The sequence below is a fragment of the Jaculus jaculus genome, chromosome 13, assembly GCF_020740685.1.
Source record: "Jaculus jaculus isolate mJacJac1 chromosome 13, mJacJac1.mat.Y.cur, whole genome shotgun sequence".
Classification (NCBI taxonomy): Eukaryota; Metazoa; Chordata; class Mammalia; order Rodentia; family Dipodidae; genus Jaculus; species Jaculus jaculus.
The window spans coordinates 50410807-50424962 of NC_059114.1; the positions used below are offsets into that span (position 1 = coordinate 50410807).

The 14156-nt window shown below is 37.9% G+C and overlaps 1 protein-coding gene and 1 pseudogene across 1 annotated transcript in view; both read right to left on the reverse strand.

The window, feature by feature from the left end:
• Camk4 (calcium/calmodulin dependent protein kinase IV) overlaps positions 1-14156 on the reverse strand; it is a 265408-nt gene that overhangs the window by 63967 nt on the left and 187285 nt on the right. The gene's annotated exons all lie outside the window — the stretch shown is intronic.
• Positions 7670-9135, reverse strand: LOC123454014 (annotated as a pseudogene).

Below are 14156 nucleotides of genomic sequence, written 5' to 3' on the forward strand. Positions count from 1 at the left end.
GTTTTCATTGTTGCTTGTTTGTTTCTTTTTCCCCTCGGCTGTACTTGGCTCATTTTAATAGAACTGCAGTCTCTATAGATCTACCCTCCAGTGTTCCTTTTGTTAGCCTGTAAGCAGTAGACATCCTATTGAGAAAGCCTATCTATAACACATTTGCTAAGTAGTAGTTGAATGGGCTCTCTCCTTTCTATTAATTAGATACAAAACCCAGGAGCCTATATAATATTTGTCTCTCCTTATCTGCTAGTCAAGAACATGATCAACAGCAACCAGGGTTACCACATTAAGTGATAAATGAAGCCAGATTAAATAGTGTTAAGATTTTTCTTAACTGCTTCTTCCATGGCTTGTATGTGGCTTTCATGGAATATTTAAGCAATCTGAGCATTAGAATGCTGTAGGAAGGATATTTGGTTTCAATTTGTTCTTACATCAAGAGATGGTTGATTTTGAATTCTTTAATAGATGAAATAATTAAAATTTTCATATTAAAATTCTTGGTAATAGATCTATAAAAAGTTATTGCCCATTTATGGTCTACTTTTTTCAATTTCCCATAAGTAAAATGCATATTAACATAATATCATCTCTCCATGAATATTAGCATAATACAATTTTCATTTTCTTTTGGCACATGTAATAGAATTGCTATTCACATTGCTTAGGTGAGATCTCAGAGTCAGTCCTCTTATACATTGCATCACCAAGTGACATCAATAATATAGATAACCAGAAATAAAAGGCTGGGTAGGTATTTTTAAAGAAAAATTAGAATGGAAGCTGAATTTGGCCATAAATACATGAATACAACTTCTATCCAGTCTTTTTCTATCGACGGACATGAGAAATGTCCAAATATTGATTACTCCATCATGTCAAATACTGATCAAACTACAGTCAGTGGTATCTGGAAAGGGTATTCCCATGGAGCTATTAGTATTCACATCCATTCCTTCCCTAAAATGAACAGAATATGCATTTGCATGTATTTTTAATTTGAGACATTTAATTTTTAATTATAACATGCAAGCTAGTTCTTCTTTATTATGTCAAGTATCATCTTAGAACTGAATATAAAAGTGAAAAAAAAGTTGATAAGAAATAAACAGATGCGCCTGCTTCTGCAAAGCACCTGTGTCCTTTAAAATGTGTGACTTTTTCCATACTGTGTGATTTTTAAAATGGATCATCTGACTTGTGTTGCTTCAGTCCTATGCCCTGCCATGTCTAGGCCTCTGCCTGCTCATCCCTGTCTTTGGCTCCCAGCTAAATAGTGTCTGGGGAACAGTATGGTGATGGGAGGAAGAGTGTTGAAGAATTAAGAGTATGGACTATGAGGTCATTATTTTCTAATTTTGGTGTATTTTTAGTATTTTATTTTTACTTATTTATTTGACAGAGAAAGATGAAGGGAAAGGGAGAGAGAGAGAAAGAGAGAGAGAGAGAGAGAGAGAGAGAGAGAGAGAATGAGCATGCCAGAGCCTCCAGCCACTGCAAACGAACTCCAGATGTGTGTGCCCCCTTGTGCATCTGGCTAATGTGGGTCCTGAGGAAACTAGCCAGGGTCCTTTGGCTTTGCAGGCAAGCACCTGAACTGCTAAGCCATCTCTCCAGCCCCTAATTTTTGGTTTTTAAATCTGTTTATGCCATGAACCAATCACATGACCTCAGAAAAGTTTCTGAACCTCTGGGTTTCAATTTCCTTATCTGCAAAAATGAACCTGAATGATGAATCTAGATAACTTTATAGGTGTAAATATTAAGTGAAATAATGTACATGAAGCTTTTAGTGAAAATGAGTTATATAGAATGTGTTAGGTAGCTCAAATAGTGATGGTTGACATTACCTATTACTCCGATTTTATGGTCAGATGTATTCCAATTATATATTTCTCCCCAAATTCCATGTGCTTTCAGTCAATTTGTAGTTGAACACAGAATACCACCCCTCCCCTATACTAACTGGCCCACTGTATAGGTCAACCAAAGGTTTAAATGTGAAATAATATGCAACAAGGCTCCCCATTTCAGTGGTACTCATTTTACAATGAATGCATTTCTGCAGTTCTGCAGAATTCAGTCATTAACTCTTGAATGTGGCTGTTTCTGTAACAGTAATTTCACAAGCAAAAGTGAGGAAAATAATTTAACAGCTACATACTGTGGTCATGGATCAGTGCCTTCATTCAAGCAAACACTTGAAAGGAAAAATTATGCAGAACATATAGGATGTTCTTCATATTATTCATAGATGTTTCAAGATGAAATTTTGAGAAGCAGAAACCACAAATGGAATGAAAAGGTTATTTGAGAAAAATATCTTTACCTTGACTTCCCCCACTCTGAAATGTGAAGTGCTTCCCTGCAGAGTTGGGCTCACATTATCATTTATGAAAACTTTATTAACAGTTTTGAATTACTGAATGTATTTGACATGCCATTATCTTTTAAAGCCCATGTCTTTAAGGCCAGTTCTGAGAGATTCTAGCACTTAAAATGCTGGGATCTTAAGCAAATTTAAGTGTGAGTTGTCTGTTTCTCTCTCTCTCTCTCTCTCTCTCTCTCTCTCTCTCTCTCTCTCTCTCTCTCTCTCTCTCTGTGTGTGTGTGTGTGTGTGTGTGTGCATATGGAAGATAAAGCAAAAAGGGAAGGATATAAATAAATTATGTCCCTCCTAGTCTGAGGTAAGACAGCCTATTACAAGACATAGTTCTACATGTAGTCAATTAATCAACAGTGTGGAGAGTGCTAAATAATGGCATAAAAGGACATGAAATTTCAAAGGAGAAAAATGCATTTATTGCAATTCTGAAATTATACCTCTCAGGAATACAAGACAGAACACAAAACCAATGTACATATTTAGCTTCAGAATTTATTCTAGTGAAGGAAGAAGGGGTAGATTAAAGGGAGCTCCTTGCATCATCTATCCAAGAAAGACTATGATGTGATTTAATTATGCAGAGCTTCAACTCTTTGTATGCCACAGTATGTGTGTGTAGGTCAGAGGACAACATTGAATGTTTGTCCTCACTTTATCCAGAGTCATCATTCTAGCCCTGAACATTACCAGCTGAACTTTCCTATTTTTAATTCTTTTTATTTTTCATTTTTTCAACTTGTTATTGTATCAAGTAAGCTTTCTTATAATTTATGCAAATATAAAAGCATAGATCTATTTTTATTTTAAGCTAGCTATTTATTAATAGCTTGATAAACATCAAGCATGGTTTAATTTCAAAACACAGAAGAGCCGGGCGTGGTGGCACACGCCTTTAATCCCAGCACTCGGGAGGCAGAGGTAGGAGGATGGCTGTGAGTTCAAGGCCACCCTGAGACTCCACAGTGAATTCCAGGTCAGCCTGGGCTAGAGTGAGACCCTACCTCAAAAAAACAAAACAAAACAAAAAAACCACAGGATTTTTTAATAAATATAGTATATGCCTTTTTAAATATCTCTCTATTCTCTTTTAATGTGTTTCTAAAAGCATGCTTATATTACTTATATCTTGAATACCTTTCTCCTTGTTTCTCTTTCTTGAGATATTTTAGTGAATCCATTGCATTTTCCCCTTGTTTAGCTATATCTAACTAAGAAGGAGTTGGCCCAAAGTCAACATTTGCCCATGTATAGCACAATATACCTATTAATTCCCTGCAGAAGTTCCAAAGAATCTACTTATCATGTTTTCAGCCTCCAAAAATTTACTCAGGTGTGGCTTAGCTACATAGAAAAGAGTAATCTGCTAGTCTATGTGCCCATGAAGAATTAATTCATGAACAGGAATTTGAAGAAAGCTGGTGTCTGCTACTGTCTAGAATGTTTCATCAGCATGAACAAGACTTAAGGCAGTACTTCCGTACATCTTGCTGCCTTTGGCCTAGAGCTGTTACATTTCAGTTTCTTTTTTAAAAAAATATATTTTATTTATTTATTTATTTATTTATTTATTTATTTATTTATATGCTTGAGAAAGAGAGAGAGAGCATGCCAGGGCCTCCAACCACTGCAAACAAACTCCAGACGCATGCACCCCCTTGTGCATCTGGCTTATGTGGGTCCTGCAGAATTGAATCAGGATCCTTTGGCTCTGCAAGCAAACTCCTTAACCATTAAGCCATCTCTCCAGCCCAAATTTCAGTTTCTTTTATATACTCCTTTATATTCATGAGACTTTATGTTCATGAATCTGTCCAAGGTTAGTTAAGGTAGAAAATAAAGGAGTTAGGCTTTACTCTCAGAAAGCCACACATAAAATGAGACTATGGATCCTATATTTCTGTTTGCTTTATTTACTGTAGAAGGCCTGGGCAGACGGGGTGAGAATGTTTTTATTATCTCCTGCTTTGTTTCTCTCTTGATGTAGTGCCTATCAGCAGAGTGTTCAAAGATTATCCCTTTTAGATTTTCCAGCCATGTAGACAACTGTTATGTTTTCCTAAGTGTTTAAACTTAAAGAAAGTGCTTTCATTGCACACATTGAAAAGATAATGAAGCCTAAGAACTTCTTTCCTTTTTTTTTAAAAAAAATATTGATTTATTTATTTGCAAACACGGAAAGAAAGATAGAGAGGGAGAAAATGAGAGAATGGGTGCGCCAGGGCCTCTAACTACTGCAAATGAACTCCAAATGCATGCATCATGGTCCATGTGGCTTTATGTGGGTACTGGGGAATTGAAGTTGGATCATCAGGCATTGCAAACAAGCACCTTAACTGATGAGCCATCTCTCCAGCTCAAGAACTTCTTCCTTAACCTAGAAATGCTAACACCCCCATTTTGCACAGTACTTTCTTACATGGAGGATATTCACACCAAAGTTTAATGATGAAAATTAAGCATTCATTGACAATAGAACATTATAATATTGTTTGAAGGCCCTACTTCTGTCTCAGAAACAAAATATCCCTGATTATTGAGAATTGTCTAGTTGTTCAATGTTGCTCCTGAATCATCAATTTCTAAAATAAAAATCCACTTATTATGGGTCAAAGATGTAGAATAATAAATTCACATTATTCTGTATAATATATACTAAGACTTCACATCATCAAGACAGGGAACACTTCAGCTTTTTGGCAAACAACTGTTATACGATGGTGAAAATATAAATCTCCCAAGAAATAATCAATGAAAGAACAACATGGAAATAGTTATCTATAGTTTAACTATCCTCCAAGTGAAACACACTTAAATGAAAAAGAAATTGTTCACCTCCAAATAAGTTGGCTTCAGTTATTTCTCACACAGTAATTATTTCTAGAAAGAGGATCATTTTCAAAGGAATCATTGTAGCTGAGAGCCCTTCTCTTGTGTCTGGTGGGAGATAGGCAGAAAGAATTGTACACAAACTATATTTACACATGTAATGAAGATGCTTCTATTAGGTGGCAGAATTCTTGGCCCAGGTTGTCAGAGGAATTGAATACCCATATGCAAAACAGTGTCAGCGGCATAAAAAAGATCAATAATGGTGTTTTCATAGGGTACTAGAGATCTAAGGTTATAATTTAGTACTTAGCATGTGTGAGTGCTTGAGATTCAATTTTCAGCACTGCAAAGAAAAAAAGGAGATTGTGATAATAGTCTTTCTCACATGGCTATCCATACCTGCCCAAGTAAAGAGAGAAATTTTAACAAATAACTGAAACGTGTAACCATCAAACCTATTTTCTTATAGCATGATTTCCTATCTTTTAATTTTTATTTATTTACAATAATTTATAGATCATCTATAGAATTCAAAACACTAACCACAAAAAGACACAGCATACTGTCGGGCACTGCCAAGCACAGGCTGGAGCCTTCAGAGGAGGGGCCTGAGCTTCCAGGCATGGCTATGGACCCCCAGGCTACAGGAAGCCACTCCCTCTCCAAGCCCAGCACACCTGAATTTAGGCTCTGCCCATAGCCCTGTGACCTTTGGCCAGTTGCCTAGGAAACTCCTTACCAGCCAGCAGTATTCACACACTGAGACCCTAGATCATCTGATATGCCCCTGTCATTGCCTACTGCTAGGATGAATGTCCCTACATGCTAATTAGGCATCAGAAATGAACTTGGTACAACCAATCCCCTTAGGATCCTCCCCTACACCCTCAGATGCTATAAACTCATTTCACTGACAATAAAAGGAGAGAGATGTTCAACTATCTCCCAGGAGTGTTTCTCTCATCACATGCTCACCCACTCCAGTTGCCTGGGCACCTTCAGGGGTTGGGGGGGGCATGGGTGGGCCCAGAGGATACAGGAACCCATAGCATATTTCTCAATTATTATATTTTCTTTTCTTTCCTTCTGTCAGTATTGCATAGACAGCATCTCCTACCCTTACTTGAGGTTATCTAGTTCTGCTTCAAAGTTGGTACTTCTGTGAAACTCATTTGCTAATTAAATATAAACTGACAGAGTAGCTGAGGCTGAACTGAAGTCCATACTCCAAAATGTAAAATAGGAATCAAGTCCTATCTACTCAGAAACTTCATGAAACTCAGAATACTCATCACGGTCTCAAGGCTTTCTTTCCAAGAGAGAGAAGCTAGATGCTATTTAATTTTCCCCTCTATTGATAAATCCTTCCAAAAGAGGATAAAGAAGAGCATAAAAAGAAAAAAGAAAAAAAAAAACAAAAAACAAATACACTTGAGGAGAAGGAAACAGGAATGACAGAGAAAGGGTCATAGAATGAACTGTGAGACCAGAAAGAAGACAGAAATTAAGTAGAATATCATCACCACATACTAATTTATGTATAGTAGTTAGAAAATTCCTAGATACATGTTCCAGAATTTTTCATAATTCTCCTAGGAATAAAGAGAGAAGGCCACAGAGACAAAATTTGATAAGCTTTTAGTATTATTATAGCTATCATTGCTGCATTGAGAACTTAAACTTAAGTTCTACTTAAGTAGAACTTAGTAAAGTGTTAATAAAAGTGAGAAAGTTTGATGAGAGGCCAATTGATCCTGTATTTCCTCATCCGTATGTACCTATTCTAGATCAATTTTCATTATCTCTAAGTGTGCATATTCATAACCATGGACATATAGTCAGTGAAGGTTCAAGGGAAATGCTTGGCTTAGCTGATTAGCTCACTGCATTCAGGCTTAAAACCAGTGCTTGTCCTCCTCATTCCATTTTTGGTGTGCATGGGGGTGAGGGTCCTTTGCATCTTTGCTTAAGTACTTTATTTTTATTTATTTATTAAGGAGAGAAAGAGAGGAAGAATATGGGCACACCAGGGCCTCTAGCCACTCCTAACCAACTCCGGAAGCATGTGCCAACATGTGCATCTGGCTTTCATGGGATCCAGGGAATCAAACCTGGGTCCTTAGGCTTCGCAGGCAAGTGCCTTAACCACTAAGCCATCTTTCCAGCCCCCTTTGCATCTTTTAAATGGACACTTTAATGTTTTCTTAACTAGCTCACTGCTTTTGGATTTTATGCTGCCATCAAGGTGATGGGCTGTCAGCAAAAATCTCTCCAGCATCCTCCCTGGCAGAGTCACAGAGCTCTGTAGCATGTCACTGAAGACCCTCAGGGCAGATTGTCTGACTCTCCCACAAGCCCACATCTTGCCAAATTCTTTCCTCCTAGCAAGATCACTTTTACACTATGCTCTCCAAACATCTGTGGGAGAAAAAGAATATATTTTTTTTTCATTTTACATGAATTTGAAGATATTTATTGCATTCTAGTTTTTGGTGGAAAAAAATGTAACATACATTTATTTAGCACAACCTTGTGAAATACACAAAGCAAGACTGAATAAGCAGCATCGTTTCTACTCCTAGTCCACTTCTGAGGACCAAATCATGAACTGTTCCACGGTCATTAAATATTTCTTGAAATAGTTGGGGTGCCATGTTGAACATTTATTAATTTTCTCCTCTCAGTATAGGCAACAATTCACCATTTTCTTTTAGTTCCTTCACAATATCCAGTCCTCCAACAAGCTCGCCCTTCACATATAGCTGAGGGTAGGTTGGCCAGTTCGAACACTTCTTCAACCCTCGCCGCACTTCCTCATCCTCCAGTATGTCGAACGTCTCATAGCCCACACCGGTTCTATTCGGTATTTCCAGAATTTGTTTGCTGAATCCACATTTAAAAAAAAATTATTTATTTATTTATTTGAGAGTGACAGACACAGAGAGAAAGACAGATAGAGAGAGAGAGAGAGAGAATGGGCGCGCCAGGGTTTCCAGCCTCTGCAAACGAACTCCAGACGCATGCACCCCCTTGTGCATCTGGCTAACGTGGGACCTGGGGAACCGAGCCTCAAACCGGGGTCCTTAGGCTTCACAGGCAAGCGCTTAACTGCTAAGCCATCTCTCCAGCCCCTGAATCCACACTTTGCTTCCTGCTTGCTTCCTTTCATGAAGAGCATCACAGAAGCAGTATTTGTCAGTACGTTGAGCCTTTCCTCTAATTTGGGAGCTTTGGGACAAACTGTATCTAATTCTTCAGATGTCTCTAGCTCCTTGACTATGTCAAGTCCTCCTATGAGCTCTCCAGAAACGTAGAGCTGGGGATATGTGGGCCAATTGGAGTACGTTTTGAGGCCCTGTCGAACTTCTTCATCCGAGAAGATGTCAAAACTGCTAAACTGAATATTATGTTTGTGAAGAATTTCCACCATATGCTTACTGAAACCGCAGCGAGGTTCTTGAGGTGTGCCCTTCTTAAAGCACATTCAGGGGGCAGCATGAGTCAGCTTCTTCAGGCGAAGGTTGAGGTCTTCTTTGAAATGCTTATTAGCACTGGGAGGGAAGGAGCTGCTACAAGCATGGTGCTGAACTTTTTTTTTTTGTCAACTCTGGGGCATGGGCACCATCTAATTGGTCAATTTTCTGAGAATTCTTGAAAAACAGAAAGGTGGGAATAGAACTAATTTCATATTTTTCAGATATTTCAGGAACAGCTTCAGCTTCCAGCTTCACAAATGAGACGGGAGGGTGTTCCTTAGCTAGCTCTGCCATGACATTGTTCATCTGCACACACTGTGGAGCCCATGGTGCCCAGAAATGGACCACAAGGAGGGACTTGGCTTTGAGGCGCAGCAGCTCCTCGAAGTGCCTGGCCGAGCAGACATCCGCCACCACCATGGCCACCTCAGCTGCCCCCGCCGCCATCAAAAATATTATTAGAATTTTTTTTCTGTCTTACTACAGTCTGATGAGTTTTTTTTTTTTTTTTAATTCTGAACGCCAAATCAGTTATAACTTCCTTAGGGAAGATATTTAGGACTCAGATTTTTCTACATAGAATAGCATTCTCCTTTCTTGAAGCTCTAAGGTTACTTGGTGCATAGGTGTTTTCATGTAGTCAAGTGTTAGTGTGTCTGTGTGCCCAGCTCCTTGCTAAATGTCCTGATCTCTATATTCAGTTCAAGAACTGAGTCTTTCACAGTTCATGGAATGGATAATGACCACATTGAATGGTTAATTATACTATTCAACATTTACCAAATACCCATATGACAAATATTAAGTAGAATATAATCATCACATAATATTTTATGTACAGTAGTTAGAAAATTCTCAGATACATGCTCCAGAATTTATCATCATTCTCTTGGGAAGAAAAAGGAAAGGCCACAGAGACAGAATTTGATAAAATTTTGATACTACTGTAAGTATTGTTGCTATAAATAATGTGCAGAAACATTTCATGAGAAGATACTCCCCTTTCCCCAAATTGTTTTAAAATCTCCAGTTTCCAAACAGTAATATTCATTTTCAGAACATAGATTGTTCTCCTGCTCCAAATTTTCTTTCTGATAAAATAATTTATGCTCTGACTGAAGCTCTAAGGAATTTTATTATATGTTTATAAACAAAAGTGGTAGAACAGTAACAAAATGTTCTGTTATTTCTTTTCTGGTAATTGTGACTTCTCAATTCTTGGTAAAAATATATAACCATGTTTACTTGTTACTGATAAGTTATCCTACAATGTTTTAATACTTCGCCCATTGCATTAATTAAAATCTATCCTCTAGAGGATAGTGCTTAAATTTGAGCAAAAAGGGAAAAAATATCTTCCCAAGGAAAATTGCAAATGCCATAGGAAATGATAGATCTGTAATAGGTGTTTTCTGCTTTAACTTCTCACTGCTTAACTGAACTTTCAGAATCTTTTTCATTGACAGTACGTAGACCCGAGGAGGAGTGGCATTCACAGAAAAAAAGGATAAGTGTCAGAAGCAAGTTTATTGTTAATAGCCTTCAATCTCATTATTTTTTCAAATTTTATTTAATCCTGATTTAGCAGTGTGTGGGTGTGCACTTGATATTCAGTGAAATGCAATTTTTGGAAATTTGAGGACCAGAATCCTTTTATCTAGGAGTATGCCCTTTGTACTATACTTAGCTCGACCATTATGGCAGGATCATTATGAGGATGTACTAAAAGTTTATTCAAGAAGGAGCTCGGTATCTTGTAATAAGACATACAATGTAAAGTGACAGAAACACTGAGGAACTGTTATCCTCTATGGGGGACAAAGGGAGAAGAACAGTCCAATAGTACCATCTTTACCCTCTGCCTTTTACACAAATTGAGCTTCTTGTCATAATTACAAGACAGCAAAAGCAATTACAAACATCATCTAAGAGCCAAACTATGACAGTGAAAAAGATAAACAGATTCTTAATCCCTTGGCTTCCATTTTATGAACAGTAATTTTGATGAGAGATCCGAAGGGAAAGCAGATTCTGCACATCAAGTAATATACAGTCGAACTACAGAATGCTCACTAAATGTATAAATGTTATTTAGTATATAGTACTCAGTACTAAGGCAGAGAGTAATTTATTTAGCATTGATTCTCTGTGTGTTGACTCATTAATCTCTTGAATCATTCTGTATACTTTGAAGACTATGGGAGACACTGTGCATAGAAACAATTTTTGAGAAGTTTTATTTTTGTATAACTTTCTATATAATTTATGAAGTTATTGTATCTTACATTTAAGTCCACTTTTCTACAGTCCACTTTATGAATTTTCCTTTTCTTGCTGTGTTGGCTCCCTTTAACTCCCTTTAACTTTGCCATGATGGACATGAGGGTGGGAGACTGGAGGCAGATAAAGGGAATTTCTCCTTCCTATTTGCTTTCTCCACTTCCCTGCTTGTGATGCCTACTTATATAAACCTACAAACACTCTTGCTCTGCGGTAATAGGTCATTCCTGAAGCAGCAGTTAATTTAGTCTAGTTTTCTAGTGTTCCTAGGGGCAGGCTCAAGTATGCCAGCATTGCTGGCTGGAGTGCCACCCTTGGAGGTGTAAGTTCCATCATCACGATCGATTTCTTGAATTCACAGACACCAGCACCACTCAGGCTTCCCAGAAGGTACATAGATAACTATCTTCCATCTTCCTATTTTATAATGATAACCTTTCTGTTGTCCCAGTCCAAGGATCCTTGTGATCTCCCCAATACCTTAGTTTAGAGATCCCTTTGCCTTTTCAGTTCAGTATCCATCACTAATTCTTTTATTACCTTACTCTCTAAGAAACCAAATCTGTTGCTCTTTTAGAGTGAGGAGTCACAGATTTTTTTTTACTTGAAGGTGCTTCTGTTATTTTATCTTTTCCTGATTTTTAAATATTACATTCATTTCTTGCTATGTTATGCTAAAATATTACATTGTTTTCCTTTTAATTTGGTTTTTTTTGTTGTTGTTGTTTTGTTTTGTTTTTGAAGGTAGGGTTTCACCCTAGTCCAGGATGACCTGGAATTCACTATGGAGTCTCAGGGTGGCCTCGAACTCACAGAGATCCTCCTACTTTTACCTCCTACTTTTATGAGTGCTGGGATTAAAGGCATGTGCCACCATGCCCAGCTTCCTTTTAAATTTTTAATGTTTCTGTTTGTAGTTTTTGACCCCCATCATCACAATGTTTTATACAACTCTAACAAAAATGCTGTGTGCTGGGATCATGGACAGATTTAACAGTTTCTCAATCACTTCCCCTCCACACACACTTTGAAAACCTTCAGTACTCTACTCCATATATATAAGTTTTGCCAGGCTCTGAAGTCATGCCTTTAAAATTCAGATGTACCACAGAGAACTGTGCCTACAAAAAGAAAAAGAACGCTTCACTGATGGGGGCGGGGAGAGAACACAAGAGCATATTGGAGCAGAAGACCAAGCCGCTACCAGGAAAACTGAAGACAACGGTAGCAGTAAGAGATGCAGGGCAGACAAATATCCTCTAGTTGTCTCTGGACAACTGTGGGAAAGAGGTCTGTAAGGATAGCATTGTGTAGGGCAAGGTCACCCTCCTAGAATGTCCAGATTGACTTGTGCCACTTATTAGTGACTGCAAGAATTGATTTCAAGGAGACATAATAATCAGGAAGACTTAAGGATATGCCCTGAAATATTTCAAATCCAAAGGGGAAAACATCTTTTAAATTCACTTAAAGGCTCTCATAAATGTTATTAAAGCCTCCTCCCCCAAAACCATAGTAGCAAAATAACAGTCAAAAATTCTGTAAAGTGTATGGGAAAAGAATTAGGATAGAATGGGGGGGGGGGAGGACTGCAAGACATGTTATGCATGGGAAATAATTATACCTGTAACATTTTCAATCTAAGTTGTTGGCTGCTGTGCTTTCAACAGTCAGCCTAGATAAACTCTTAAAACTGTATGATGTGGAAGAAATATGAGATGCATCACTGATTTCTTTGAGTTCCAACTGTCCCAATTTTTGGTAGCTTTCTAGTTGACAATAAGCTATTTTATAAATGCCAACCAGTTCTCATAAGCTGAAAATTGCTGTTTTCTACCTGTGAAATGTGAAGAAAAATGATTTTATTTCTTTTATGGTAACACCGAGATTCTATAATCAGAAAAAGTCTGATTTTTAAAAGCTTATTACAAGGGATGTTTGGATCAAATATGGTAGCCTAGATTTTAAGCCAGTTTTATGGGTGTATAAAGTAATAATTTAAAATTACAGGATTGCAGACTGGGGAAATGGCTTAGTGGTTATGGCATTGGCCTGCGAAGCCTAAGGACCTGGGTTTGATCTCCCAGGACCCACTTAAGCCAGATGCACAAGGGGGCGTGTATGTATGTACTGACTAGAGGCCCTGGTGTGCTCATTCTCTTTTTCTCTTTATCTGTCTCTTTCACTCTCATAATAAATAAATAAAATATTTTAAAATTACAGGATTAACAATGACCAGTTTAGCTTCATAGAACTGGGACTCTAGTATGCTCTGTGAGGTACCCTCCTATTTGGAGCATCACTGCCTGGACCCTTTTATTCACCCTTAATTGGTATCCTTCCAGGGGATGAAAATCCTTGAGGCTGAGAACATCCATTTATTATTCACCAAATGAGAAGAGTTTCCTCTGTCAGCCGTTTATGGTATCACAAAGTGAGAGCACACAATGTGACAAACCCAATGAGCAATAGCCATCAAAGTAGATGGAGGTGACTGGGAAGCACACATTGAATACCAGGGGGATTAACCCACGGCACATGAATGGAATGGTAATGGGGGAGCAGAGATGTGACTTCATGTGTGGAATGAGTTAAAATAATATTCAATTTCAAATAACTACAAATTCAAAAATACATGGGCTCAAGAGATTGCTTAGTGGTTATGGCCAGAAACAAAAGATCAATGTGGGGCTGGAGAGATGGCTTAGTGGTTAAGGCACTTGTCTGCAAAGCCAAAGGACCCAGAATTGATTCTCCAGGACCCATGTAAGCCAGATGAACAAGTTGGCACATGTGTCTGGAGCTTGTTTGCAATGTCCAGAGGCCCTGGCATGCCCATTCTCTCTCTCTTTCTTATAAGTAAATAAATTCAAAAATAAATCTAAAGCAGGTAAAGGAGACTGACAATAATATACAGTGAAATTACAAGATAGTCTAAGATAAGGTAATTTGATCTTCTTTCCTTTTCTTCATCTTTCCTTTCTTTACAGTTACAGTCTCACTACTTAGCACAGACCAGCCTCAAACTCAATGCCCCTCCTCTGCCTCCACATCCAACTGAGGCTGGGTTAACATTAGTGGCATAACTATAGGTAAGCTAAAATTGGTTTATTATTGACATCATAACCAGATGAAAAGAGTGGATGTTAGGGTAGTGGGAGTAGGTGGCCCATCTACAAGGTTTTGTA